This window comes from Eurypyga helias, unplaced genomic scaffold (genome assembly GCF_000690775.1).
Source record: "Eurypyga helias isolate BGI_N326 unplaced genomic scaffold, ASM69077v1 scaffold32121, whole genome shotgun sequence".
Classification (NCBI taxonomy): Eukaryota; Metazoa; Chordata; class Aves; order Eurypygiformes; family Eurypygidae; genus Eurypyga; species Eurypyga helias.
This window is the reverse complement of record NW_010229498.1, coordinates 21,719-37,446: the sequence shown is the minus strand read 5'-3', so window position 1 is coordinate 37,446 and position 15,728 is coordinate 21,719. Positions and strand designations below refer to the sequence as shown.

At 39.1% G+C, this 15,728-nt stretch overlaps 1 protein-coding gene across 1 annotated transcript in view; it reads right to left on the bottom strand.

Annotated features, from left to right (window-relative positions):
• Positions 1–15,728, bottom strand: part of LOC104516185 (transducin-like enhancer protein 1) — a gene marked incomplete at both ends in the record, with an annotated part of 61,363 nt that overhangs the window by 25,157 nt on the left and 20,478 nt on the right. The window lies entirely within an intron of this gene.

Here is a 15,728-nt window from a genome sequence, read left to right as displayed (position 1 = left end):
TTTCACTGGCAAGACTGATTTAAACTCAACCCTCTCTCTTCCCCCAGTTAGGAAACACTAAGTCAGTTTCTATTTTGAATGTTAAAAGAACCCTAAAAGTCACTGCTCAATTCTATATTTAGCATAGTTAAATTTATATTTTATTCTAGCCAAGATTTTGAAAAAAAAAAATTATTCATGAACTTACACCGTGTTTAAGAACTAACTTTGAGCTTAAAATCCAGGTATTCCAGATAACATCAATAAGGTCATGGAATTCCCAACAAGAAACATGTTATTAATGAATTAAAATACCTCCATCTGTTTCAAAAGCAGCTTGCAAGATCAGAATCATAATGAGTGGACATACAACCCTGTAACCAATCTGGCAAAATAACCTGTTAGCAATTTAGAAACACAGTCCTTACAATGGAATTACTTCCACATAGTTTAAATATTAAGATATTTTCTAGTTAAATGTTATGGTTTTGTAAATATTTTCCAACTTCAGCTAACCATTTAATTCATTCAAAATGTTCAGCACAGATTTATTTAGAAAATTAAGCTTCAAAACCACCTTTAGCTTGCTCATAGCTCCCCTTTAATCTGCTACATTTTTCTGCCTCTTTCCTGCTTCCTTGTGCCTGTGCATATGAACAGAAGACAGAACAAACCTCTCCACCTTGGCCATGCTCCACCATCCCTCTGCTGAAGGTAGACACCATGAAAAAAGCTAGAGTACCACCCAATTCATGGGATCAAAGAGAAGACAGATAAGGAAATGTCTGAACAGGATGAGCTCAGATAGACATGAGAGTTTGACATGGTGAATGCCAGTGGTCCTGTAAGAACAGGCAAAATCGTTACAGTACTGCTGACAACTACTGACATCATACCTAAAGTGCACAATATTTCACAGGCTACTACAAAATAACTCCAAATAATCCAAGAATATTTTAACTGCCTCCACATGTCCCAAGACTCTTCAAGACAAACTGTCAACAATACCTGCATAATATATTACTATTCAGTTAACTATTTCACCCCTGTACTTTTATTCCTCGTCACCCCATCCCAAGACATGCCTTTATGCAGACACAAGTAAGTGACACTGAAGAACTCTAGACACGACCTGCTGATCTTCCACTTTTCTTCTGTGCCAGCTGTAAAGCAGCCATCATTTACTTACTTTTGATATACAAATCTTAAAAATTCACCACAATTCCTTTAGGCAACTCTTTAAAGCCACAGATTAACCAAATCTTTCTCACACCATGTATCAGGGATTTATTTTCATGTGCTGCATAAACAGCCTCACTAGTCTTCACTGTGATGTATCTGGTGACTACTCTTGTCAAATTTTCAGTGTGTATAAAAAGCAAGGTAAGGAAGAGGTAGTTCTTATTCTTCTATATTTGTGTGTTGACAACATCCCAAAAGGTAAAATTTTTAAGCCAGCATTGAAGTAGTTAAAGCAGTAGACCAGCTTTTACAAAATCAAGCAGGTATTACCGGTGAAACTTCACTTAGCTGAAGAAGGATCACTAAAGAGCACTGAAGTCTGACAGGACTGCAGCCTGGAAAGAACAAGAGGACATCTCTCTCTCCTCACAAACTTTATCAAGCCTTCAGTAGTTTCCAGCATGTTTCCTCAGATTAAGAGGTAACCTGATGTTTTGGCAGGCTCTCTCAGAGATGGTATCTTAGTCATTCCCTTCCTCATTCAGCCATCTGCATTCTACCCATGAGACAACATTCATCAGCAGTACTGTACTGCATTCATGGTACTGGTCTTACTTGTCCCCAGCTGTCCAGTCACATTGAATTACCTAGTTGTGGTGTGCAACTGGCTAAGAACAAGTGATTTATACCTTCAAAACTGGTTTCACGGAGAAAAGCCTCCACCGTTCTTCAACAGTGAGCTGAAATTAGCTTCTTTTGCAGTGTGGGCATGGGAAAGTCAAAACAGGGAAATTAAGTTAAAATTGTTTCCATTCTTGCCCCTCTCCCTTCAGGAAGCCCGTGAAGACTCCTTTTATTCATGCCTCTCTTGCTTGGTTTAAGCAGCAAACAAGTTAACCAGGATGATATTAGGAAGCATAGCTTAACGTCTTTAGAAATCAAACTGTTAGGGAGACATTACCTACAATTTCCCTAGCTTTTGCTTTGTAGCCTATGCACAGGGTATTTTCAAAGTCCCAGAAATGAGGAACAGATTAATCCCTCTAATAGGTTCTGAGGCTGAAAGCATCTGATGAGAAGGGCTCTTTCTCTGATAGGACTGCATACGAACGGTGGGGAGCAATGCCCAGTGGAAAGTGTGGAACAGAGTAAGAGACCGGTAAGTAGAAGCTCATCACCCACATAACATCACAGAAGCTTTGCAAAATGGTTACTGAGGACAGCAGAGGAAAATGGTACCCAAAGATGCTTAAATATCCAACTATGTTAAAGAGACAAGACAGAAAACCTGATCATGGTCTGTTAAGGCAATAAAGGTATATTGTGATTTCATTTCTATTACCTGAGGCTCACTGCTGTTTAAGGCTGAAGTATATTGATTTATTGTTTATATACTGCCTATTCATAATATGTTTTAAATTCTTAAAACATATAGATGATCCTTTGCAGAAGTTCATGCTTTTTTAATTTAAAAAAAAATTAATTGTTAAAAAACTTATTTCATTCTCTTTCTAGAAAAGGGCGTATGTGATGCACACAAAGGAAGAAACTGAAGACCAGGGAGATGGATAACAGCAGTGCTCACCAGACGTATTTAGTAACTAGGCATTTGCCACAGTAGATCCTAGAAACAATTATGTTATGCATATAATCACTTTCCTGTCACTTCAAAGACACTAATGCCTGCTCTGTCACCTTTTAAGAGCTTAGCAGCAGCAAGATATAAAACAGAGTAAGTTGGCAGCAGTATCATGGTCTACTAGGCATGTTCATTAGCAGTTAATTAAAAACTAGACACCTGCCATAAGAAATGTGCTCAAAAAAGGATGAGTAACAGGTCTGTCTTACTACCAATTATTATCATTACCTGCAGAGCAAGGGCTGTGTCCACTTTCAGAGAGAAGTGGTAAGGTAGAGAAGAGTTCAATGGTGACTGCACTGAGATAATTAATAAGTGACTGCACTGAGATAATTAGCCACAGCAGTGATTTTAAAAGCATCAGTAGTTCACACACCATTTTGTTGCAAATACAGAAGTTCTTCATATTTGCAAAAGGAGAAAAGGAATGTCCAGTTCAGCTGACAGTACTGTCTAGATGTAGGTTTTACTGCCTGGAGTTCTCTCTCCCAGTATCCCACTACCCAGACAGCAAAGACACAAAAACCAACATGAAGAACACAGCACTTCCTTCTCTGAGCATACACCTCCTAATGGCATTTAAGGCAGCACAGTTTTTCACCTCCAACATCCTAGGCAAGTTCCAGCTATAAAAAGCACTTTAACTAGGACTTAAAATTTGAAATAAATCTTCAACCTCTGCCAACGACGGAGTTAGTGAGTCTTTGTGAAAGAGATTTCCTATACATAAACAATGACACTTCTCTTTTAGGTTCCCAGCTTATTAAGATAGAGCATGAGCTCTTACAATCCCACTTCCCATCTTAGAGTGGCTCTGTTGAGGTCACAAACACCTATGGCTTACCTAAAGATCTACTTTTGAATTCCTAGTATTAAACAGAGCATTTTTTTGTCCTTAAACAGATGTGTTATGTCCTATTCAGGACCTGTTGAAAAGCAACAAATTAAAAATTCAGATGTGATTATACATGCACAGTGGGGAAAAAAAAAAGTTATACCTGGTCCCAAACTACAATAGCTGTCTTCTCTTAGGGCCTTCTAAATAAACACCCTGGAGTAGAAAATTTTCAAAAACTTCATCAGCATTAGCACCAGTAATAAGATTCACAGAATCCCCTCAGGTCCAAATAAGTGTTCTTAAAAAAGTACCTAGCACTCACAAAAGTAATTTAGAGACCTAAAAGTAAAGGGCACTATTTCATGTCAACTTCTGTAAAACTGAAGAAATGTGATTTTGCTGAACTCAATAAGGCAGAAAGACATGAGAGAAAAAACATGTATTACTGTGCTCAGTTTCATTGCCATATTCTCTCCATTCCCTAAGGGAAATCTTCAGAATTTTTATTTGCATGCTTAAGTAGCAGAAGGAAGCGAGAGCCTGTATCAAACGTCTACGGCCAATCAACATGAGGGACACTGTCCAACCACAAACCGCTGGCCAATCAAGTTATAACCTTCTCCCTCACTGTTCAGAAATACTCTTAAAACCAACATTGAAAATGTAAACTTCCAAAAAAGGTAACAATGCAAGGATATGCTCCTGTCAGATCAAGTCTTCTCCTTCCTTCTAAAAAAAAAAAAACCCAAAAACCTGCACACACCCCCCACATTACCAGTCAAGCATAGCTGGAGTAAACTCATTAGACAGTCTAAGCCATTAATTAGTACTTGCATTTAAGTTTCTGTATGTACTTTAAAAAGATAATTTCAGCTACAGGGAAGAGCATACTGCAGGATGACAAACAACCTCACTTAATATATCCACATTTTTCTAAAATGGATTGACTGCATCAGTGGACAAGGGAAAAGCTGCAGATATCATCTACCCAGACTTCTGGAAGGCCTTTGATATGGTGCTTCACAACATTATTGCCACTCAGCTGGAGAGCTATTGGACTGAGTGGGTGAATTCACCAAGTGGTTGTATCACCATTCATAGGGACCACAACAGGCTGGAAAAATGGGCTGACAAAATCTCATGAAACTCAATGAAGGTAAGTACGAAGTCCATCACTAGGAAGAACAATCCCATACACCAATATATATTGGGGACCACCAGCTGGAAAGCAGCTTTGCAGAGAGACCGGAGAGTCCTGGCAAACCCCAAGTTGAACAACGTGTGCCCTTGGGGCAAAGCGGGTGAATGGTGTCCTGGGCTGCACTAGACAAAACACTGCCAGCAGGTTGCAGGAGGTGATCCTCCACCTCTACTCAACACTGTTGGGGCCACACCTGTAATATTGTGTCCAGTTCTAGGTTTCCCCAACACACCAGACACAGGGACATTCTTCAGAGCACCCAACAATGGGTGTCTCAGTCTGTCCTCATAGGTGAGATGCTCCAACCCCTAAATCGTCTTTGTGGCCCATCACTGGACAGCCCAACAACCAGGCAAGAGGCAACGGGCACAAACTGAAACACAGGAGGTTCCCCCTAAACACCAGGAATGTCTCTTTGGTTTTTTTAATGTGATGGTGACTGAGCACTGGCACAGGTTGCCCAGGCAGGTTGTAGAGCATCTCCAAGGATAGAGACTCAAAAGTCATACGGACATGGTCCTGCACAACTGACTCTAGGTGGTCTTGGTTGAGCATGAAGGGGTGGACCAGATGAGTTCAAGGGTCTCTTCTAACCTCAAGCATTCTGTGATTCCACAATCTTACCACATATTGTTTTCTCCCTGTTTAAAAGCATTTTAGAAAAATGAGCCAGCTACTACTATCATTGCTTATTATTCTGCATAATTCTTTTGAAACATCTGTGTTTATTTTGGTTCGTTTGGTTTCCTTACTTCCTCTTACTTTAAACGCTCAGATTTTATTCTGACAGACAGGAAGCTACACTATACCACAGTAAACAAACTTGAAAGTTCCCACCACTGCATCTCCAGCTAGTAAGCAGAGAACGGAGCGTTTGTAGTTTTGTAAAAGTTATGTCAAAATTATCCATTATGTGAACGCACCACAGTGCCTTGGGTGCAGGAAGAAAACGTCCCTTCAGAACAAAGAAGCAGTGTCTTCAACAAGCCTCTTCCATCTATAAGCCATGTGAAATGTCATCGTACTACAGAGATTTAAGCTCACAGAAGGACACTATTGGCAACAGTTATCCAAAGCCATATAATTCATACATACAAAATTAGCATGGCAGTGGCATTATGTACAGGCCCAACTGTCACATGGTAAAAAACCCATTCCTTTTTCATGCTTTAATGGGGAAGATGCATAGGAAAGTGTCTTTGGGTCTTACCATTTGTTCTCTACTCCCACCAAAAAGGAGAGGGAGGGAAAAAAATAATCAAGCTTTTTTACTTGTAGAGAATTTGTCAGAAAGCAAATATCAAAGTTTGAAAACAAGATGAAAAAGTTAACATAAGTTTCTTTGTTACTGTTTCTACTACAGGAATTTGATTTAGACTAAGGTTAGATTTCTGAACAGAAGGCTCCTTGAAGTTTTTCACAGTTCCTGTTTCCATTTGTTCAAACAGCACAAACAGCACTAATAAGTCTCAATCGCACATGAGCTTTTTTTAAGCAGTAAGGAGTTGCATAAATTTCCTCACATAAAGCAGAAAACTGATGCTATAACGGGTTAAAGGCTGCTTCCCCCTCCACACCACCACTCCAAGCAGTCCTCACAAATTAACTTCATCTCTAAGGTAATTAAAATAAGGCTGAGGAGTTGTATTTCACTGCTCCACTGATACTGAGGTTGTAACAGAACACTAACAAACTAAGCCCTTCTACCTCCTTTATCTATTTTAAAAAAACATACACATATACAAGACCCTCAGCATATCTGAATGTACTCCATGATGCTACTGTAAAACAACGTGAAGTTTATAGTTCTCAGTTACAGTTTTTTATCCGTTTTCCTCTGTTACCTCTTTTTCTACTTGGTCACTTGATTCCTTCCTCCCTGTGTTATTTTTCTCCTTCTCAGAATTCATTTTCAGTCCTCTGCTGTGGCATCCTCCTTTACAAATCAAGTCTTTTCTCCTCTTTGTTGTTAAGAAAACTCAAAATACAAAAGCAATGCTGATTTCAAACGTGTCATGAAGATTAAAAAAAAAGACCACTTCAGGCTCTAGTGCTCACTACACTTTTACACTAAGGCATACCTGCTTCACTGTAAAATGTATTTCTTCTACAGATTCATGTTACAGTTTTGCCACAGAATACTGGGCCTGGCCAGCTCTAGGGTCTGGTTTGTTTTCTTCTTGCATTAAACTACATTCATTGTCTTGCTAAATTAAGGAAAGTTAGCATAAAACACTTACAAGCATAATTCCCCATATAGTTGCTCTATAAGGCTGAACTTCATCTAAAAATAATAAAAACTAGCTGCAGTCATGAGGCTGCTACACCCAAGTCTCTGAAAAAAAAGTATTTATTGATTGATGTTGTAGTTCAAGAAAAAAAAAGTTGCCACAGAAAAAATTACAACACAGGAAACGAACAGAGATTCTAACACGGGCCAGGAAATGACTGGTGTACAAGGGTCACCCCCAAAGAGCCTACAGAAGGCAATTGAGACAGACAACAAGAGTCAAAGCAGTTAGAATTTTGCTAGATATACCGAAGACTAAGTCTAAATTCAGTTTTTTGCATTACTACAAAGATTTTTTGAGAGCTTAAAATCCTTATGCAAGACAAATACTAAATATATCCTGTATCTTTTACTTAGAACTATGCTGAGCAGCAACTCTACATCTTTGTGTTGCTTTTGTCTCACTTACAGCTTAGGTTTCTCTCCCCTTCCTTCTGGCATTTTGGAAAGCAAGACCAGGAAGCAGAATTAGAAAGATAGAGAGATATTACATTTCAGGGCTCTTCAAAAAGATCAGTCTTGTAAACAGTAATGATAGATGTGGGCGACCCCACCCAAATGATTTGTCACTGCACCCAGTGAATGAGCCCATCAGCTGTTATCCACTAAAGTGTTCAGCAATTAACTATTTAACAGAAGTTTAGTGATAATTGTTAAATGGCAAGATTTTTAACAACCCACTGACATAGAGGAAATAATTACACAGCGCTGTCAGCATGAGTGGTACTTTCACAAGAGCAGATCTGCACTAGACGCCTAGCTACACTGTGGAGCCTCTGTGGATCATCCCACGACAGCAGAGCCCTGCAGAGAGGATGCAGGACATTGCCAGCAGATGGAATTCTTCCAGTTCAGCAACATCTTCTCCCCACGGTGCATTAGCACTCCAGTGGTGTAGCTGAATTCACCTAAGGTCTTTTACCGACAGAAGCGAAGGGTTTTCTTCTCTCCTCCATGCTCTTAGGCACTGTAAGTCGACCCAAAACTTGGTAGTTTGTAGCAAGTACAGACTCACTAAAGCACGGATGGTGCTTCTATCTGCAGCTATCCTGGCAACACAACAAGCAGCTCATGAACTAAAGAAGCCCTTTTGCTAGCATAACCTTATATGTATACACACACACAACATGTATAATGTACACTATAATTGATGTATCATTAATATATCATTACATACTGTATGCTATACGTACTATTCTGTATGTAAGTTATATACTGATTTTCTGTACTTTTACATAAAACTGAGTTCTTCTGTGTGTTTGTATAAGTAGCATTTTCACTGATAACCTGTTCTTCTGGATGTATTAGAAGTCTGACTTAAGAATAGTTCACAGGAAAAGAAAAAAAAAAAACAGAACACCAGCAACAAATCAGAAGACAAAGTTTAAGGGTGCTTGTGTCAATGTGAGTGGGTTTTTTTTTTTTTTCATAGGTTAAATAGTGTTGGGTTGTTTCCCCCTTCGGCTAATTTCTGAAGAATTAAGGGACAAACAGCAAAGCTGAAGTCACACTGGAGGAAATTCTGCAACAATGAAGGAATCAGAGAAGCCTTTATATTTACAAAGGAAAGACGCCACAGGGCAGTAGGGAGTGGAGGGGTAGACTCAGTAAAAATGGAAAAAGCGATCCTTGTGCAGGAAAATGTCTTCACCAAAGGACTTCCCAGCCTCTAAAGGAGAGTAACAAATTCAAAACCACAGAGGACAACCTTAAATTATCTTGATCCAAACAAGACAAAGGCTGGTCTTCTGAAACCAGTTACTGACCGTTATTAGAAGAATGTAAGTCAGTTTGTGAACAAAGCTTTTCTTAAATTTTAGACAAGTACACATTGCTTTCTCTTAAGACTCAGATGCAAACCTTGTCTCTAGAATGAAGCTGTCAGCACACATTACCTCTGGTTTGCAGAAGTCACCAGCACACTTTCCTGGGACAAGCATAAATTACTGCTATTACTCACCTTCTAACCTCAAATCTATGTATTTGTCTTTTTAGCTACTATTAGCATGCCTCTACCATCCAATGAGGCTTCAGAAGCATGTTCTTGCTGCCACAGCAGCCAAAAACCGCTAGTTCAAACATGCACCAATTTTGAAATAAAATATATTACTCTAGCAGGTTTTATTACTGACATATGATTATTTTTAAAAGTATTTATTTTCCTTTCAGGCTCTTTTAGTCTCTAGAAATTTAAATCTTCTGAACATAAAAATAGTAATGATGGAGTACAAATGCTTTTTGTTAAATTAAAATCCAGAAGATATTTTAAACTATGCACATCACCCATTTGTCCCAGCTACTACTAACTAAAATAACATTTGAGATACCAAATAATTAAAAATTAGTCATCAGAAAAAGTGTTACATTCATTTTTATTTACTGTTTCAAGCCACAGACTAGATTCTTGGAAATTCCCTATGCATTCTGTAATGGCTTACACCTACTAAATGACAGTCACTTCTGCACATGCATTTGAGCAATCCACTTTTGCTAATCCCTGCTTTTACTATCTCAATACTACTGCTTCTAAATAATAAATTTAAACAGGTTGCAGCCCAGAAAGCCAAATGTATATGCTGGGCTGCATCAAAAGAAGCCTGACAAGCAGGTCAAAAGGGAGGTGATTCTCCCCCTCTGTTCTCGTGAGACCTCACCTGGAGTACTGCATCCAGCTCTGGGGCCCCCGAAATAAGGAGGACATGGAGCTGGTGGAGCGAGTCCAGAGGAGGCCACGAAGATGCTCAGAGGGCTTGAGCACCTCTCCTATGGGGACAGGCTGAGAGAGTTGGGCTTGTTCAGCCTGGAGAAGAGAAGGCTCCGGGGAGACCTTATAGCATCTTTCCAATACCTGAAGAAGTAACTTTCTTGAAATACCTTCAAGAAGGCTGTAAGGGACATTTTACATGGCCCAGTAGTGACAGGACAAGAGGTAAAGGGTTTAAATTGAAAGCAGGGAGATTTAGATTGGCTATCATGAAGTAGTTCTTCACGGAGAGGGTGATGAGGCACTGGAACAGGTTGCCCAGAGAAGCTGTGGATGCCCCATCCCTGGGAGTGTTCAAGGCCAGGCTGGATGAGGCTTTGAGCAACCTGGTCTAGTGGAAGGTGTCCCTGCTCATGGCAGGGGTTTGGATCTAGATGATCTTTAAGGTCCCTTCCAACCCTAACTATTCTATGACTCTTCCAGTCCTCCCAACACAGCCCCTTATCTCAACAGTTTGCCTTGCTCTTCCTCCAGGAAAAACACAGTGGGTTGATGTTCTCCTGCACATTTCCAGTATTTCACATTTGCATTATTTGTGTCCACCTGTATCCTCTTCCAGTCCCTCTGCACTTTCCTATTCCCACTGACTCCATCTTTGTCACAGTCACCCAATTACTAATATATTTTGCCTCTGAGTCCATACCAAGAACTCACCCCTTCTCCCATCTGCACACTAACAGGTCACCTCACTATGTCACTGTTTACTTCTCAAAACTAGAGTTTGGTTCCTTTTAGAATTGTATGCTTTAATCCATGCACCTCCCTCTCCTCTCACAAGGTAGTTCAACTTACACCCCTACGTAACTCCCAACAACTTTCTCTATTCCTGCTCATTGTGCAGGACAACTACATGATCATGCTTGGCTTGATTTCACCTCATGTGCAGTCACAGCCTAGTTTCTCTTTTGTCTGGGTCAAAAAATTAATTCTTCCCATTGAAGTCCTTCCTTTATCTACCATATCTCAGACTTCTTTCAAGAGAAGCAGTAATGGTCACACCACATTTTGTCAGTCTACTGACTCTTCATCTACTTCAATTTCCACACTTGTCTCACTTCAACTATGAATGTAAAGCAGACATTTGTAAGAGAGAAGGTATGCTCATTTCCTCTGTCTGTCTCCTCTTCTTTGCCAACTTACAGAAAAAGTGGATAATATTCACAAAAATTATCTTCAGACATGAAAATCTCCCTGCATATGCTTTAATCAAGAGAGGTGCTTTGAGTCACTGCTCTGGAATACTTTCTTCTGGGATTAAATAACCTACTCTCCATGCCAGTGATTTTTTAATATATATTTATATTGACACTTCTCTACCTCTAACACTTTCAAGAACAAAATCATTACTAACCCTCTTTTAGTCTTTCCAGTTGCCTTCCAGTCCTCGCTGAATGTACTTTCTTGTAAATCCTTGCCTTGAACTATACTCTTCCAGTATTTTGACCCAACTTTAGCCCCTTCCATTCCACCAAAATAACTCCTTTCACATCAATCTGTTTAACAGAACCATTTGGACCCAAATTCGTAAGAGGAACAAGTTCTTCTAGCACATCAATCTCCTCTGCTGTTATCTACCAAACCCTCCCAAAACCACATTCTCCATCAAATTCCCTCATTTTGTGTTTAGTGTTGCCATATGCACAGGTCTTGCTAATCTTACTAGTCCCCCCTGCACCTCTGTCCTGCTGTAAAACAGATCAACTTAGCAGCCCTACACCATTCAACATGTGTATCATGCCATACTCCCAGCTTCTACTCAGTAGACACTCATCTAGCAAGTAGTACCGACTCACTGTTAGTACCTCACATGCTCATTTTACCAGCATCTACCTTTTCTGCATTCATAGTTGCTGTGTATCTTCAAGTTTGAGCTCAAGCTAACCACATTTTTTTTTTCCCCAACCATCTCCTTTCACTTCCTTTGTGAAAGCTGTTTAGCTTCACAAATTTTTAACTGTATATTTGGTCTCACCTTTGACTTGTAGCCTAGATTATACATTTAGATGAGAGCGCCACCTTTTTCTTTTTGGACAAGATCCAAGATGCAGCTGCTCTATCCAGTCATACATAAAACCTTGCAAGATAAGGGTGCTCTGGCTTGCAGCTCAATTACATTTGACTTTCGGACTCATTTGACTCCCCTCTTCAGAATGACTGAGAATATTATCTTTTCCAGTAAATTGCCTCATTTAGACGCTACACTACTCTCTATTTCTGCTCCAAGGTCTTCCATTTCCACATCAATTCAGAGTAGGGGGAGGGAGGGTGGCAGAAAACAAGTTTGGTTAACACTATCTATTCATTCACATTGTATGCACCTTCTCCCAGGTTTTCTGTTTGGAGCAGAACAAACTACCAATACACCCATAACACTTCCTTGGTTTTTTCCCCACAAACTTAGTGGCACTAACAAAAATCTGACCAGTGTTTAGGGACCGGTATTTTGAGAATACCGACTCTCACGCTGACAAATACTTTCTTCCTTAGCTACCTATTTAAAACTCTGTTCAGAATTCTGAAGCCTTTATATTCTAAAGCACCTACTATGACAGATTCCTAGCATATACTTAACGTTTGTACATATTTTTAAAAAGTAGAATATGATTAATAACCCAGGATTATTGCCACACAATAGTTCCTATTGCCAGAGTTCAGTAATTTAGATTTGACGTTAGCTACTTTACGTTAAAAAGTGAGGACAGGATGTCTTGTACCCACTAGATGTCCTTTTATTTAAAAGAACTAGGCAATTCCCCCTCCCTCAGCACATAATGCAGATCATGGCTGAGGAAGATCTAAAGCAATGCTACAGCTGCTTAGCTCTACCCCTGCACTAAGTTCTGCATTCATTTCTGCTCTAGTCTGTATTTCTATTTTATAATGAAACATACAGCCTAGTTATTTATAGGCTTTCTGAGGATTAACTACACGCTCATAAGAATAAGCCCTCAAGAGGTTAACCTCATCCTCTTAAGCTTCACACACTACAATCCCAGAGATAGCTGGCAACCACAGGCAAGAGAAAAAAAATAATCCCGCATCTTGCTAATCCTTTAGCCAATCACCTCACGCAACAGTGGAGAGACCTCTCAGAGGCCTACAACTCAATCTGTCTCAAGAGAACTGTCAATCCAGAAGATACGTATTTCATAAGAACCATTAGCAATCCACCTTAAAAGGCAAAATAAGACATACCTGGCTACTCCGTGGCACACTAAAATTGTGCATCTAAAATGCAGCTCTAGAAAAGATTCCAGTTTGCTGCTTATATTTTCTATTCAGATATTTGCATATTCTAATCATAAAACTACCTGGTCTATTAATTTGAAAATAAATTTAACAAATTTTGGATTGTTTACATCCAGATAGACTAATTTAACTGTCCCTTGTATTTCCTAAAATGAACTTTGAGTCCTTTTGACTTCCCAGGAAGATCGTATCTCTCAAAAAAAGCTTTCATGATAATCTGCCTAATTCGTTCATACTATGATCCAGATTCTCCCTTAACCCCAAATGTGGACACTGCCTGCAGCTGCAGTAGTGCCAAGGCATTAACAGGTGTACTTATCCTAGTGCACCCCCCAGGGTACATACACACCCCCACCCCCAAGAGTGGGTGGGTAATGATGTTTATTTATCTAGAAAAATTGCTATTTAATTCAACTTTAATATTAAAAAAAAGCAGTAAATGATGATATTTAAGATTGTCACAGACATTTTTTAGCCACACTGCTACGCCACAGCTGGAAGTTAAAGCCTTCAAGCACCAGCAGGAAAAGTGTAAGTTGTATTTCTGGTCTTAATATCAAGTATCAACCACAGTTCTTTCCTGAAGTAAGAATTTTTAATCAACACAGAGGATTAAAAGTGCTTACAAGCTCACTGAGTCCAATTATATTACTATTTTTCTGTTTGTTTGTTTAGTTGGTTTTTTTTAAGTGTCAATTCATTCCTTCTCTTTCACACATGCTTAAGATACCTACAAAGTCAAAAGCCAGGCTTTGGGAATTGATGTAAATTCTCTGGAAATCTCAGTCCCAAGAGACCACAACTCCCAATCCCTATCCTCACAGCCCCTAATAGCCTTTCACTTTTTCAACTGGATATAAAAACATATAAAATAATGATAGTTCAAAATTATCTTGTATTTCAAAAATCTGTTCCCACAAATTAAAGCCTTTGTTCCCTTCCAGAACTCACATATGGCCCAATAATTGCTCTAACTCCATCAAGCCAATTGGGAAACTCTTGAATCATCTAGTGTCAGGAAACAATGGCACGTAAAGAGAGAAAGGAAGGAGGGAGAAAAATGTCAAACCCTAACAAAAATGCAGGTTTTTTCTAATAAAGAGGAAGTATGCAAGTGAACATTGGCTAGGAAAATTAAACTTTCCTCCTAGCCTCAAAATTTATTGTACATAAGTATCCCTGGCAGTATGATGCCAGAGGCTACTTGATTTCATCTTCTGCTGTTACAGATTGCTCCAGCCCATTTGCATTCTGAAAAGAAGTTCCGTGATCTTTCATGTTCATAATAGATGTCTAAACCGTTAAATTACTATTTCTTTTCCTATCTTGAAAGACACTGCACTTTAACAGCATGGTCCTTCCATTGTTCTTTACACCAAGTTGGGTCCCTGAACAATAGTGACAGCTGCTATCAAACCGAGCCACGCTCGCTCTGGGTGCAGCTGCCGCTTGTAGGAACAGACAGCCTTCTGATGCCTCCTCCCCTCTGGGGAGAGGGCTTGACACGCTGCGTGCTCAGCGAGGGGGAGCAAAGGTCCACTGAATTGTCAACTCAATTTTATGCTATTCAGATTTTCCAGGATGCACACCATCCCTTTCAAACAAAATCAAGCATATGTCAGAGCATGAAACTTACTGTGTTGCACAGATAATTATTGATCGTGTAAGGCTGTAAAAGATGACTGTGACATACATCTAATTACAGCATTATGTATATGCAAGCATCTACATGGTTAAAGAAGTTTTGTGCCCAATGTGTTCATTTCCTAATTCACACTTTGGGGTTTGTATGGCATCATTCAGAAGACACGGGAAAAAATCTCTCTTCTGGTGAATCTTAGATAATTTAAAAATGAAAAAGGTGGAGTCTTCTGTTTCTGCTTCCAAAGAGCATTCCCCCTCAAAAAAAAGTTCTTAATTACATATGGCACTTGTAGATCCTATTGCGTTTAAAAAGCTACATGGTACAGACTTTAAAAACATGCTTGAGATAACAAAATTTGGTTTAGCAAAGTAGAAATATCCTCAAAACAGCAAGCATTTTTAAATGTTTTAAATAATGTTTTATGAGTAAATAGAAATATGTATTAAAAATAGTTAATTAAAAAATGTTTTCCATTATGTTTTCATCCTAAAGTAATTCATTTTCAAAAAAGCAAGAAAGTACAGCTCTCTAATCTTCGCTAATCAAATACCACAAATGTACATGTGCCACATTTCAAAGATCAAATCAGGTATTCATAAAGTAATTCATTACACAAGCAAAGCACAGAGGAGATTGTGACAAATACAGATGTAATTGTGTGGGTTCTAAGATGTGATTAGCAAATCAACTAAGTAACAGTCAAAATTTGAGCAAGAAAGTACAGCTCTCTAATCTTCGCTAATCAAATACCACAAATGTACATGTGCCACATTTCAAAGATCAAATCAGGTATTCATAAAGTAATTCATTACACAAGCAAAGCACAGAGGAGATTGTGACAAATACAGATGTAATTGTGTGGGTTCTAAGATGTGATTAGCAAATCAACTAAGTAACAGTCAAAATTTGATACGAAGGGAAAAAACAGCTCAGATTTGGGG